Consider the following 13,998-nt stretch of genomic DNA (forward strand, 5'->3'; position numbering starts at 1 on the left):
CCTAAAAATGGTCAATGCTTGTGGAGTCATACTTTAACATTTGCGCATTGCCTCATTTTAGGTTTTTGCATTGCATTAACATTTCTCCTATGATTCGCACTTGGTCTTTATCATTTGCGAGCATCGAGTCATTCTTCTACATTCTTCATTCGTCTCACTCTCAAATTTGGTCTTGTCAAAAACACTATCCAATCATGATTTTGATCGATTTTAGCCCGTTGCATCAATGTGCGTGCTAATTTGTCATCATTTTGGACATTGTCAATCCTAATTAGGGTTTTGTCCTCTTATCAATCTTATTGATTTGTCATCAATCTTTATCATTTTCAATCTTGTTGTTTTGCGATCGATTTGTCATCGATCGTTGTCATGTTCGATCTTGTCATTTTGCGATCGATTTGTCATCGATCGTGGTCATTTTTAATCTTGTCGTCTTGCAATCTATTTTGTCATCGATTCTTGTCCTCTTGTCATTTTGCGATCGATTTGTCATCGATCGTTATCTATCTCAATTATGTTAATTTGGATCAATTTGTCATTGTTCCTCATCAATTGGCATATTTATCAATCAAATCTTTTATCACACTGGTCATTTATTGAATCATGATCGATATCAATTATCTTCAATCAAGACTTAATTGTCATTCTTGCATTGCTAATTCATCTCCTAGGGTTTCATGATTTAATCATTTAACCTTGTGTGTCATTTCTTCCTCTAGGATTAATAAATTATTTATTTATCCTAAGTCTTTTTGTCACAATTAAATGTCCATTTAATTGGCTAATTATTCCTCTTTGTAAATTAATTAGTAAATGACAAATTATTAATTAATTTACCTAATTTCTAATTTTCATCAATTTCTTAAATCCTAATTTCTTAATTCCTCTTTTTCCTATTTTTCTAATTTTCTAAATTCTTAATTTCAATTCTCTCCTATTTCTCTCCTAATTTCATGGGAATGACATAGAAATTTGTCATAAATTGTCATAAATTCTTGACATAGAAATTTGTCATAAATTGTCATAAATCCTTGCATAGCAATTTGTCATAGACATGTCATAATTTTGCTATTCTTGATTTGAATTTCCATTTGAATCACTATCATGCTAATTTGTTCATCTCTCCAATTCTTCTATAAATTGGATGAATTTCTTCAATCAAACCCCTAATCCCTAATCAGACTATCGAATTTCTAATCACTTTGTCAAATCATGCTTCAAGTATTCTTGTGTCAATGTCAATCTTGCTTTCACAATTAGGTTTATGCACTTGAAGGTGAGATCTACAATAAAACTATTTGGAGAAGAAAGAAGAACAATGGAGCCGCATGAAGGAAACATTTGGATTTACATCTGGTTTGCATAATCTTTTTGAATGTTTTATCTTTGTCTTTATTGAATGTGTTTAGGATAGATCATTGCATTCTAGCTTTTTGTGATTAGACAATGATTAGTATTTTGATATTGTTTGTGATGATTCCCTATTTCCTATGCTACATTAATTGGTGAACCCGACGTGAACACTAACCTTCTAATCCCTTTATTGTGTTTTTGAGTGGTTTTGAGTTGATTTGCAGGCCAAAAACCCAAAAACAAGGTCGTGCAGGGTTTTATGGATACTTCTGTGCCTGTGTGAAGCAACTTGTGCCTGTGGTATGCATTCTGCGCCTATGTTAAGGACATTTTGCGCCTGTGTCATGCAACCTGCACCTATGTCCTGAGTTCTGGGCCTGTGTAAAGTCCAGAACAGAGGTAAAAATGTAGTGTTTTACTTGAAATTTGTTTAGTTTTTGCATTTTGTTTTCTGTGTTTTGGTTTTTGGTACTAATTATCTGTGCAGAATCTTGGCATATGCATGGAAAAGACAACAAATCAAATTACTAACATGTTTTATGCAGAATCGATAGTCAAAGACAACAAATCAAACTTCTAACTCGGGTTTTGCAGGTTGCCTTGGAGAAACAACTAAACTTGGTGTTTGTCTTTAATGTTTTAGGCACCTAGTGATTTCTAAATAGGTTGGAATGAACATTTTTTTGCTTTTATTGTTGAGTGTGACATTGGAGTAGGAGAGTATGCTCTCATCCTTCTTAGGGTGATCAAAAATCCAGATCTTCGATACCATGCTCGTATCTTTGATTGTGTGTCACCTTTAGAGGGCCTGCCTTCCCAACCACTTTGCTTTTGCAAGCAAGTGATAATCGTGAGAAGGGAACGACCCAAAGTGAGTACAGCTAGAATACCTTGGCATTCTAACTCACTATAAACAAATACCTAATGGGCGAAAGCTTTGAAGGAAGGGTTACGTGGGAATTGTAGTTACTTGGGAAGTGATGACCCTTGAACTCTTTCTCATATCAACATCTAAGTAGGGCCTCTTGGTCTAAATCATGCTTGCGCGACTACATTTGTTTGGTATCTTGGTGGGCTTAATGTCTCAATCACGCTTGCGTGACATCAAGGAGTAACACTTAACAGAAATCCTTACTAAACACCTTGTATTTAGAGGCCAAAAATCCTTCTAGTTGCTTGAGAAGGACAAGTTCAGATACCTGGAAGAGATACTAAGTTCGCCATGGGGAGATTTCCATGGGGACTGATGCTTGGCTGCCCTGAGAAGTGAGTGCCGTGGAGGGGAGCCTGTGGGGTCAAGCATCTATTTATTCTCCTTGAATCCCATAATGAGTCTACCTCTCAAGTACCTAATGTCCTTGCCTACCATAAGAAATGTGGGAATGAGCATGATTGTCTTGAGTCTAAGTTGTAATATCTTTTCTTCTTTGCTTGTCAAAAGTTGAATTGTATCTCATTTCAAGAACAAGGAAAATTGATCCAACACAAGGTTAAATACAAGAGACATTCATCCAACATTTCATTCAACAAAGTTCAAAAACACATCTTCGAACATGATTATCAAACATTGTTCAAAATCTTGTCTTAACATTCATGTCACTTGCATTTAGGTTCATCCTAGGTTGCATTTTGCAAAATTCATTGTCAAGTACCAAGGTTAGGTTTCACCTAAGTCATACTCCTTTGCATATCAATAAGAGTCATCCATTTGCATGTGTCCTCTTGCATTAAAGTCATACCATTATCATACATTCATATTTGCATACCCTAGGTCTTTTCATTAAGCTTAAGTCATTATCATATCATATTAGGGTCATTTGCATAGTAATTGTCCCTTTGCATATAGTCTCAAAACTAGGTTTTGTCATACTTGAGTAATCCAAATCTTTGATAAACCCTAAGTCATTGTTAGGAAGTCTAGACCTTATCAAACCTTTTGTCCTTTTGTCATCAATGTCATTTCATCAAACCTAGCTTAGTATCCAAGCATATAGGGGAGACATTGTCATCTTGTCCTTTTGTCACTTGGTCCTTTTGTCCTTCGAGGTCTAGACATCATTCCAATTTCCTAAGGGTCCCTCTTTTAGATTTGCATTCATAAGTTTGTCAAAATCTTCAAAAACAACCAAAAACATAGATTGCATTCTTGCCATAGGTTGCATTTTCATCTATTTAGTTTGCATTTAGTTGCATATCATACATTATCCTTGAAAAAATCCAAAAATATTGCATTGCATAGTGACATGTCTATTGAAACAAGGTTCCAAGCACCAATGATGCAACAAAGTTTGACGTATCAACTGACAATGCAATCACAATTCTATCCAACACAACAACAAAGCAACATTGATCAAACTTTTTATGATGAAACAAGTCTCCAAATACAAAAACTAGAGGAGAAGCTAGCTCAAGAAGAGGAGATATTGGAACAAAGAGTGAAAAACATTGCGAAGAATAGATCACAAATGTCCAAAATGTTTCAAAAATTTCTAGGTCGAAATCTAAAGATTGAGCCAATTGATGTAAGATCTCTTCTTGAACGATCAGACATACCAGCTCTCCTCTCCCAAATAGAGATGATGAAACAATTTCAAGAAAAGAGACAACATCAATTTCAACATTATGTGCCTCCACAACAAGAACAAGAAGGTGTTTACTATCAATCAGATTTTCAACCAATACAACCAATGGTTCAACCAATTATTCAACATATACAACCAAAACAACCAATGGTCCAATTTCAACAATATGTCCAACCAACTATACAATGTCCACAAATGGCTCAACCAATGGTGGAATATCAATGTCAACAACCATAACAAAACATTCAAAAACAAAGGTTGCAGCACACACAAACCCAAGTTTCAAACATGTCAAAACAATTGAACCAAGTTCAACATCAAAACATGACATTAAACCAAGACCAACTCCTTGCCAAACAAGTTCAAATTCCAGATACAACCATGTCAAAACCTCAAAAGAAAGGTGGCTTTATTGCAATGATCTTAAGGAAATTACCAAGTGAGTTCTTTGAGGAAGATCAAAATAATACACTTATGTCTAGCAATGCCTCATCCCCTTGCAAACAAATTGACTCTCCAGTGGCGTCTATCCCTACACCTCTAGAAGTTTCACAAGAACCTTCCATATTGTCCTCATCAAACAATACACCCAAGGATAAAATTACCCAAGGGCTATCCATAATTGATTGCCACGATAATCCAATTCATGATGCACATCCTTGTCATGTTTCAGAAATACAAGACTCAATGCCACCATGCATTTTATTGCCATTACCTATTTTAGAGGACCCCATTCGAAGTCCCTCTTCCTCATGTTCAAGCATTGATTCCTTGCCAGAATCCATCACAAATGTTCAAAGTGCATTTCCTTCATGCCAAAACATTGATTCCTTGTCAGAATCCCCCATTCATATCCAAAGTCTAACCCCATGTCAAGAGGATAATTTAGAGCACGAAGAAATGAGTCCTAAAGAAAATCAAGACCAAGATCCTGAAACCTTATCATCCCATCCAATTGTTGACCAAGATCCCATTTCCCCAGACACTCACAATGATTCTTTTATTCCTGTCAATTCTATCCAAGAACACAATGTCCTTTCAAATCCCATTGACACTCCATTCCCTGAGCAAGATCAAGATATCCCAGTTCATCCAATCCCAAATGATCCCCTTCCATTTCAAGAACACAATGTCCTTTCAAATCCCATTGACATTCCACTTCCTGAGAAAGATCAAGATATCCTTTCCATCCTTTATGATGATCCCATTGAAAGTCAAGAGCAAAGCACCTTTAAAGAGGATTCCAATGATCTTCCTCCTTGTCAAGATCAAATTATTCCTTTAGATCCTCCACAAGATCCACTTGTTCCTCCATCTCCTTGTCTTAATGCTCCATATATACTCCAAGATCACATTTCTTTTGATGATCCCATTATTTCTCCCATTCCATCTCTTGAAGAGCCTATCATTGAACCATGTCCACTACACAATCCTAGTCCCCCTCATGATCTTGATCCCCTTTATGATTCTAACGTGTCAGTGCAAGATTTTCATGAACCCTCGACATGCATAATGGGTTCTTCCACTTTGGTGAAATCTGATCCACTCCAAGATCTCATTATTTCTCTCATATCATATCCACCTCATAATGGACTTGCGTCTTCTTCCCAAAGAAAAGAGTATCCTACAAGTCAAGATATTCATAAAGGCAAAGGAGTAGATCACCATAAGCAAGCATCCCTTCATGTTAAAGAAAATATTAAGGGTCATGGCCTCAGTGAAATTCCTCAAGACGTTGGTACCCCTGCTAAATCCAACATCCCTTCAAAATCCAAGCATACACCTTCCCCATCATCCCTTCCATCCATCTTAGGTCCTTATATCCCTTCATCCTCTATGCAAGGTCAGAAAAGGCACACGTCCTTGAGTAAATTTCATCCATCCAAAAGAACTCCATTTCATTCATATCCATCCATGCATTCCTTTCCTCCTCCAAGCAATTTGGATGCCAAGTATAAAAGTCATAAGTCTAGCAATCCACAAGTATTCAAGGATCAACATGTCCAATATAATTGGCATGTCAAAACAAAGAACAATATGATCTATAAAGAAAAATAAATATCCAAAAGGCCACAAAAGCCCACTGAGAAAAATAAAGAAAAGTTAAAATCTATATGGGTTCCTAAATCCCTTGTGCAAGAAATGCACTCCAAGGAACCACAAAAGCATGAAAAATCAAAAACCATGTGGATCCCTAAGCAACTCCTTGAAGCACAAAAAGAAACATCCAACTTGGCATCCAAAATTTCTATTCCTCCATCCAAACCTTCCAAGTCTATTCCTTCATCACCTTCTTCATCCATTTTGGGCCCTTATGTCCCAAAATCCCAAGCTATTCCTCCATCCAAATCTCAATATCCAAAATCCATTTTTCCTCCATCAGTCCATCACCCCTCAAGGTGTGTGCCAATGTTGATCTTTCCTTCATTTCCATCCACTGAAGCCCAATTCTTTCAATACCCTATCCATTATCCAATTCATATTTTACATCCTTCGATCCCTTTGATCCCACCCTTTGCATAAATCCTTGCCTTAGTTTCATCTCATTTTCCATGTCCTTATCCTACCAACGTCTTTGAGCATACTTTTAAGGTCATGATCCATTTTTTTTAAAGCTACTATCCAAACAAAAAGACACTTGAGTCCTTCTTCCATCTCCTATCATGTGTCCATCTTCTATTGAAAAAGTCAAAATTGAAAAAAAAAAAAGTAAAAAAAAAAAAAAGACAAAAAAAAAAAAAGTAAAGCAAAAATAATTCGCCCTCTAGTGAAAACCTGGTAAACAGGGGCCTTGGGCAAGTACTGTGATGAAAACCTGGCAAACAGGCATCATGCGTAATTTATGAACTTCTTACACACTACACTTGGGGGCAGGTTTTATCCTATCATATCCTTTTGTCCTTCATTGTTCCATTATCCTATCATACCATGTCATACTCCTCCATTATCCTATTGTCCCACATGTCCATTTTCTCTTTCCACCTTTGATCTTGACAAGGCTGAGGATCATCATGAGCATCATGCATCTTGTTTGCAGCTTTTAGTCCATCATAGTTTTTGGTCTTTGTCCATTTGCTTATTAAATCCTTTCATCCATATTCCCTGTCTTATTGCAACTTTCTACCACTATCCCTTAGATAATCCTGACCTTCAGTCCATGTCCCTTATCCATTCTTGGTCTTACTTATCCTATCCATATCTTATCACTATCCATACACTCTTTTTCATTCCTTGATCTTGATCTGACATAAGGACACAAAATTTAAACATGGTTTCAAAAACCTCTTGACATGTCCCTCATGCCATGTTCCTGCTTTACATTGTCATATCTAGCCGCTTGTCCCATTGTCTCTATAATAAAAAGCCTTTGTCTTCCCTCTATCCACCATCATTTCAGAAAGCCTATTTATTCACCTATCATATTCCTTGCCTTGCTAGACACTGGGGGCAAAAAATCATAAAAAATTGAGAAATGTCCTGAAATAAAAACAAAAAAATTGAAAAATGTCCTGAAAAAAATCTTCAAAAAAATCAAATAAAAACCTGAAAAAACAAACAAAAAAATTGTAAAATCTCAAAAGGTAAAACAAAAAATAAATAATCCCTCATAGACAGCTCACTAAGTATACATCCAACGATTCGCAATCCAATGCTGCGATTTAATGAAATCATTGCATTAACAGATGCACTCTTTCCATCAAACCAGACATTCAAACTAATCACAATTGTCATATCAATCGAACGTTACCATCAATATCATTTGTCCTTGTCTCTACTAACATGGGTCTTATACAGGGTGTGGTATACTCGAAACCAGACTGTTTCCTGTCTTAGATGGGGTACCACATGTCCTGAAACCAGACAGCATGATCATCCTATCAGCACTTTCAACTTTTGACAATAAAGATCAAGATGTTTGTTTGATTTGTTGGAATTAGCGAGTCTTATCATTTATTGATTTATCTTCGATCATGTTCCTGTGTTGCTCGATGATGTCACTGAGTGATTTAGAGTGACCGGGATGGATCATGGTCTTTTTCTTTTTTGTTGTGATTGTTGTTTGTCTACGATGTGTCTGTCTTTTGCAAAAAGGGTTGCATTTTAGCTCTGGCCTTCAATGCCATGATGCTACGCATCCATTTTTCTACATAAAAATAAAGGTTCTCACCTACAAAGTGCATTACTGAAAGCAAGTTTTTCTTCATCTCTAACTGTCCTCTGTTTCATTTTCTTCTTACTAACATTTCTTCCGTCCGTTTAGATAGTCAGTTCGGTCTAGTGCTCCGATCTCCAAACATACATGCTGCATCCTGCATCCATTCGCTTAGTCCATTTACATTACATTGAGCATCCCATCAAGCATTTTATCCATTTCATATTATAAATGCATCAAAAACCACATAAAAAAATACATCCATACATGTTCCACAATGGTACATAAACAATGCATAAGTCATCCATACATGGAAAATAACATCAGTCATAACATATCGCATCCCATCATATCGATGCATATCATATCATATATCCACATAATATCGGAGTACAAAATTGGACTTTCTGTCCTAAGTATGGCCCGCAGGCTGACTACAAAATGTCAAACTACATAATGTCCACTGTCTGTCCTACGGAGCACGTGCCTCTGTCACTGGGTGCTCCCTCTGTCCTCCTCATCCTTGCACTGTCTCATTGATGATGTCCCTCCTGGTCCTGGCTGTGGTGGTCTCATAGGTCCACTCACCCCCATGCTGCTCAATGACCTCCGAGAGCGTGCCCTGCTCTCTGACCTCGATCGTGCCCGATATGAAGGTGCTCTCTACTCTAGTGGAACTGCACTCTCATATAGTGTCCTCCAATGGTGTATCTCCTCTTCGATCTCTACCAACATTTGTCATTGCTCTCGTACACTGGCATCCTGAATCGACCCAATATACTCAGTGACTTTATGTTCTTCTCGCTGTGCCTGCGCTATCGCTGTATCTCGAGCCGCTGTGAGTCTGGCTATCTCTGCTCTGAACTGCTCATGCTCTCTCTCTAAAGTCGCAATGTGATCCTACTGACTCACTATGATAGCCCTGCACATCTCCATCTCCTCTGTCCTAGCTGTCTCTGGCTCTATGGGTATGTCCTGTAATGCCTCTGCTCCCCATCCTCATCTCCCTCCTCGTCCCCATCCTCATCTCCCTCCTCGTCCCCATCCTCATCTCCATCCTCATCATCCCCACCATCCGCATCTCTATCCTCATCATCCCCATCATCCCCATCATCCTCATCCTCACCCTCATCCTCATCATCTCTCTCCTCCTCTCCTATGAGTGGGAAGTCCTACTGTCGCCTAGGTACTGGAATGTCCGGATCTGTCAATGGCACTGGCCGCTGTCATGCAAACCATCTCTCATACTCCTTTGTTATCCCGACATCTACCACATCTGATCTCCAATTCTACGGTCTCTGTTGTAGCTGTGAGAAGTCAGCATATGCTATGTGTGGCGGGATCATACTCCCCCACTGACTCGTCTCTCTGTGAGATCAGGCAAAGTGTGCAGTCCTCCTAGGTACATCCTGCCTCTCTCCAAACTATCGTCTGACTCTCTCTGGCAGGTACATCTCAATCACTCTCTGGCAGTTCACTAGTCGCCCAATCAGGTACCTCTCCTATCTACAATATGGTAGCTCATCACTATCATCTGACCATCTAGGGCAATCACGATATGGTCTCCATGTGAACTCTCTCAGTCTATCCAGCTCATGTCGCCAGTACAATATGTATTCAAAAGGACCCTGTCTCAGTGCTCCCCCATAGCAGTACACATATGGTTGATGTGGTACTACTTGTCTCTCTGTAATCGATCGACATATGGCTATGTGCTCAAATGCCCATACCTATAGCAATGTGACTCCACAGCTCAAAGTCTGAACTCCCTGATATGCTATCTGATGCAACTGAAAATACAGCATAGCCAATACACATGGTCCCCATGCATACACTGTCCCCTCTATTGCCATCTGCTCTAGTACTCTTCCCCATCCAATAGGGAATCCATGTCCTTGTCTGTCTCCTGCTAGTAGACACGCTATCACCACGGCTATCACCACATATCATCGATCATACTCTGATGCCATGGTCTCCCAGCCAATCTCCCTCTCGACGATATCTAGCTCATCTGCATCGCACTCAAACAATCTGCACAATGCGTCTCTACCTATCACTGGGTCATACTCTACCATCTCTCCATGAATCAGAATGCGGAGGATACGCCATACATCCTCCAGTGTCACCGTCGCCTCTCCAGTCGCCAGATGGAACGAGGTCTCTGAATGCCATCGCTCGGCCAATGCAGTAAGCAGTCCTATGTTTTCCCTAATCTCGAGCATGAATGTGACATAGTATATCCCCAGTCCTGCTAATGTATCTCTCTCTGTGCTCCTGAGTCTGTGTCGTAGCATGAAGCAATCTGGTCGGTTCTCCCGCATGATCAACGGATACTGTCGCCTTTGCATCAAAAATTGGGGCACATTTTGTCAGTTTTAGGGTTTTCTCCTACATTTTGCATTTCCTCATTTTCATGTCCAACTTAGGGTGTTTTTCATCTAATCTGACCTATCCTACCCTTATCCCCCCTTTCTGGATCATTTGCATGCCGTTTTGACCAAAATTAGGGTTTCCAATGCACACTTGCGCCTATGTCAAGGCACCTGCGCCCGTGTTAGGTAACCTGCACCTGTGTCTCCCTACACAAGCATAGAAGACCTCACACAAGCATAGGATTCACCCTACACACGCACAGAAGTCAGTTTCTGCACTCCCTGTGGGCCCCGCAATGTCCCGCAAGCAATCAAAATTCATCAAATTGAAAACATGGGTTTTTGAGATCCATACCACTGCTTCCACGTCGTTTGGTTGTCTGAATGTGCATACACGTTCCCCAAGGTGATCCGCCATTGGAATGTTTGCCATCTATCTGCAAGTGTCCTTGTCCAGAGCAACAAATTCTCCTCTTTGTCTAGTGCAAATGAGCAATTTTCACTCTCTTGGTCTCATTTATAGATCTTTTTCAGTACATAGATGGATGTGCACCCTCTCCATCTTATGTTGGTCGTGGTCTTGTGCATCTTAAATTGCTTGTCCTTCCTGCATTCGGTCTCCGATTGTCAGTCCATTCGATCCTATCATTTTTATCGATCAATTGGCCTCTTTTCTGCATGTTTCCGGTCAATTCCTTGAGGGGGCATGCATATGTCATTGTTATTGTCTGGGGCATTTTCATTATGGTTCTTTGAAACAACGCTTAGAATTGCATTGTCTCAAAGAGGGGCAAAATGTAGACACCTAAAAATGGTCAACGCTTGTGGAGTCATACTTTAACATTTGCGCATTGCCTCATTTTAGGTTTTTGCGTCGCATTAACATTTCTCCTATGATTCGCACTTGGTCTTTATCATTTGCGAGCATCGAGTCATTCTTCTACATTCTTCATTCGTCTCGCTCTCAAATTTGGTCTTGTCAACAACACTATCCAATCATGATTTTGATCGATTTTAGCCCGTCGCATCAATGTGCGTGCTAATTTGTCATCATTTTGGACATCGTCAATCCTAATTAGGTTTTTGTCCTCTTATCAATCTTATCGATTTGTCATCAATCTTTATCATTTTCAATCTTGTTGTTTTGCGATCGATTTGTCATCGATCATTGTCATGTTCGATCTTGTCATTTTGCGATCGATTTGTCATCGATCATGGTCATTTTTAATCTTGTCGTCTTGCAATCTATTTTGTCATCAATTCTTGTCCTCTTGTCATTTTGCGATCGATTTGTCATCGATTGTTATCTGTCTCAATTATATTAATTTGGATCAATTTGTCATTGTTCCTCGTCAATTGGCATATTTATCAATCAAATCTTTTATCACATTGGTCATTTATTGAATCATGATCGATATCAATTATCTTCAATCAAGACTTAATTGTCATTTTCGCATTGCTAATTCATCTCCTAAGGTTTCATGATTTAATCATTTAACCTTGTGTGTCATTTCTTCCTCTAGGATTAATAAATTATTTATTTATCCTAAGTCTTTTTGTCACAATTCAATGTCCATTTAATTGGCTAATTATTCCTCTTTGTAAATTAATTAGTAAATGACAAATTATTAATTAATTTACCTAATTTCTAATTTTCATCAATTTCTTAAATTCCTAATTTCTTAATTCCTCTTTTTCCTATTTTTCTAATTTTCTAAATTCTTAATTTCAATTCTCTCCTATTTCTCTCCTAATTTCATGGGAATGACATAGAAATTTGTCATAAATTGTCATAAATTCTTGACATAGAAATTTGTCATAAATTGTCATAAATCCTTGCATAGCAATTTGTCATAGACATGTCATAATTTTTCTATTCTTGATTTGAATTTCCATTCGAATCACTATCATGCTAATTTGTTCATCTCTCCAATTCTTCTATAAATTGGATGAATTTCTTCAATCAAACCCCTAATCCCTAATCAGACTATCAAATTTCTAATCACTTTGTCAAATCATGCTTCAAGTATTCTTGTGTCAATGTCAATCTTGCTTTCACAATTAGGTTTATGCACTTGAAGGTGAGATCTACAATAAAACTATTTGGAGAAGAAAGAAGAACAATGGAGTCGCATGAAGGAAACATTTGGATTTACATCTAGTTTGCATAATCTTTTTGAATGTTTTATCTCTATGTCTCTATTGAATGTGTTTAGGATAGATCATTGCATTCTAGCTTTTTGTGATTAGACAATGATTAGTATTTTGATATTGTTTGTGATGATTCCCTATTTCCTATGCTACAGTACCATTAAATCTGGGACTCTCATTCTGATAGGGATTGAATGTAGAACTAGATGCAGTTGCCATCAGATCTCCTCAAGAGGTTAATCTTCTACAGAGAGGACCTTTCTCTGATACCAATTGTTAGACATATCTGATACCAAGAGTAAAATGTGAGGGGGGTGAATCAATTTACCATAAAAAATTAGAGCTTAATGCATATCAAAACCATTAAACTGGATCACAAAGGAACCAATACAATGAAGAATAGAACGTCAAAGCTCAGTACACACAACACCAATATTTTGATGTGGAAAACTCGGTAAAGGGAAAAACTACGGTGGAAAACCCTAGCCACAATCAGATAATACTCTGCAGTAGTATTGTGAACAATTACAATGGGATCTTGCACTTGCAGAAAGGCCAATAGCCTAGAGCACACTATTCATCACAAAAAGAAATCTCACTGACTTACAAAAGGATCAGACTACAATCCAGAAAGAATAAACTATGAAAGTAGCATCTCCTAATGCTTGATACAATTCCTGTTAAGCACAGATGTCTATCCTACAATACAAAAACCTTCACTGAATGATATATCACTTATTCACACATAAACCTTCCTTTGATAATGTAGACATAACCATCCATATTCAAATTACATGAATAAGTCACCTATAAATACAGATCATCAACCTTATTGACAAGATCGGCTAAACCCTAAACCCATAAACCCAAAATAACAAAAATTACATTACACGGTATCACCGGACCAATATTATGATTTACGTTACATAGCATGGACCTATATCAAGTAACCAAACAATTTCATCCACCATAAATTCTACTAAGACTAAAATCCAACATGCTTCACCAACCGGTAGAAACCCTTAGTGAAGTAACATAGAAAGTCTAACTGAATCCAAATAGGACCACCATAACAACACGCGAGCCAATGCAAAGTCACCGAACACTCGGATTATGATCAAGTAGAACCTTCAACATGATAGATACCGATTCCATAAGCCAAACCAAAATCACCTGACCAAAACACCAAATATCACTTATTGGTAAAGCTAATTGGGAAAGCTAGAAGCTAGCTGGTACCGGTAAATACCAAAAGTGATAACAACCAAAGCACCAAATCATGAACCAATATAATATGGCAAACAAATAACCATCTAGAGTAAGGATCCAAAACTTATTCCAGAGATCTGAGCATACCAGATCACAATCATAACCAAAACCAAGATGA

Source organism: Cryptomeria japonica, chromosome 7, assembly GCF_030272615.1.
Source record: "Cryptomeria japonica chromosome 7, Sugi_1.0, whole genome shotgun sequence".
Taxonomy (NCBI): domain Eukaryota; kingdom Viridiplantae; phylum Streptophyta; class Pinopsida; order Cupressales; family Cupressaceae; genus Cryptomeria; species Cryptomeria japonica.